Source organism: Cupressus sempervirens, chromosome 3 (assembly GCF_028749045.1).
Source record: "Cupressus sempervirens isolate cs-2001-9-10 chromosome 3, ASM2874904v1, whole genome shotgun sequence".
In the NCBI taxonomy this organism is placed as follows: domain Eukaryota; kingdom Viridiplantae; phylum Streptophyta; class Pinopsida; order Cupressales; family Cupressaceae; genus Cupressus; species Cupressus sempervirens.
Genome location: NC_143120.1, coordinates 430154533 through 430156925, shown reverse-complemented (window position 1 = coordinate 430156925; position 2393 = coordinate 430154533).

Sequence of the window (2393 nt, the reverse complement as noted above, 5' to 3'; positions counted from 1 at the left end):
CTAATTCATATTTTTATGTGCTAGAAGTCAAACTCATTTTGGTTGGTGATCTTTCAATAGAATATTCCCCATAATACTAGATCTCAATCAATGTGATATCTAACATCACCTCCATATGTATATCCATGTCATATAATTATAGCTAACTCATTACAAGTCAATTTGCAATCATGACACCTTTCACTGAATCTAGTTTTATCGATCATTACTCAAGACCTCATTCTTTAGTCACATGTATGTCACACCTTCACCAAAAACTATCTCACCTATCATCTTTTCATCTTGGAAACATATTCCTTGTGATGATAATGAATTAAATCTAGCTAGCTAAACTAGCTTCAATGACTAGTGAATATTCTCCTGTGATTGATCTATTCAATTTATCATGGTTTTGATAAACCAATTAAATAAAATATCAATCATAATTAGTTGGTAATAGTAGTCATAGGGTATGTGTAGGATCATGGTGGGCCAAACTATGGCCCTACATAGCAAAAAAAAATGAGGAAATCAATGTTAGTCAGCTTGATGTGAACTATCAAACTAGTTATATAGATTATATCAAAAACTTATAATAATAGAATCTAAAGAAAAATGAATGTAATTTCTAAAATTCTAGTCACATTATGATAAAAAAATGATTTAATTGGTTAGAACTTAGAATTTTGATGCAAAACTATGAAAACTTTTTGGAAATATAAGTAGGTCTATGTCTAACCACCTTAATCAAAATAAAATGATAATATTTCATTTTTTAATTCTAGATATAAGAAGTAGACTCATGCCGAGCATTGTGATGCATTTTTGTTTAATTTTATTCCAAGTAAATAATTAATTTTGAATTTTTTGCTACAACATTTTTTGGAAAACAAAAAATCTCGTGTCTAACCACCTAACACATTCAAAACTATACAAAAAAATTAAGATTTTTCCTGATAATAGGAAAATAATAGAATGTGACACATCTTTCATATTTTGAAAAGGTTATACTATTTGATTTTTTTTTTAAATTAGTATGTAAATAAAAAATTTATAGGTAACTTCATTAGAAAATAAGTAATAATTACTTACTAAACTCATAATTTTATAGTAATTAAATTGATGGAATGCTGATAATGTCTTTAAAAAATCCTTTACATTTCATCAAATTCAGATTAAAAGTGTTTTTATTTCATATCGTTATGTTTTGGCTTTTCAACCCCTCATGGTCCAACACATACCCTATACCTTTACTTCACTAGTCCTCTCATTTTTCTCTAGAGCCTAATAGCATATGCAAGCTACATCCACTAAATTATGCTTGGCAATATTTTAAGAACACTAGGTAAATGGTTGACATTAATAAAAATAAACTAAACTATCATCATGAAATTAAATGATCACTTATTATTTACATCACAGCCTCTTATATAAATTAGACCACTAATGCCAAAAATATCCCCCTTTTGCATTGATGGAAATACACTGAACATAATGCATGACTTCTACTTTTGTCTTCACCTTGACTTGCCTTTTTATCTTCTTTTCTAATTCTCCCTCTTTCACTACACTTCCCTATACAACACCATTCATACACATTCTCTCCTTTTCTTTTGTCTCAAACTCTATTTTTGCACATTCTTATCTTTGCATTCAATCTTCATTCTGTTCCCATGAGTATTATATTTACACTCTCTTCAATATATAATCTTTCATCTTATCCCATCCAACTAGAAATCATGCTTTCATCTCATTCTCTCCCACTACACATCATTCTTTATTCTCACTCACTCCCATTTTGACAATAATTCCAAAGGTGTAAGTGTACATCACTTAACCATTCTTCTTCTACATGTTTTTCTATTCTTCAACTCTTTCATGTTACTTATTCTATCTTTTTTTTTTGTTCCTTTTCTACTTATACCTATTGATTTGTTACACTTTTTTTTAGTACTCACCTCTTCATTCTACTACTACTCCCCCTAAGGAGTAACACGCACACATCAATTCTGATCTTAAAGATGTTCAATGACTCCAATTGAATTGATGCAACCTTACCCATCTCTTAGTTCAATTTAGGTGAAGGGAATACCCCTAAACTTTGTCTTACATATTCAAACAATCCTTGATTAGTTGATTTGTAAATATATCAACTACCTATTCCTTAGTTGGCATATATTCAAGTACCACTTTCTTTTCTTGAATTTTATCTCTATGCTACTAATACTTAATAGCTATATCCTTGATCTTAGAATGCACTGCTAGATTTTTAAATTTTTATTTTTCTACTGTTATCATTGTAGAGAAACACCACTTCATCAAATTTTTCATGTATTCTTTCTAGAATTTGTTTTATCTATATTGCATTTGTATAGTTTATTGAAGTTTCAACTAGTGTACTTTAGTTGTAGATG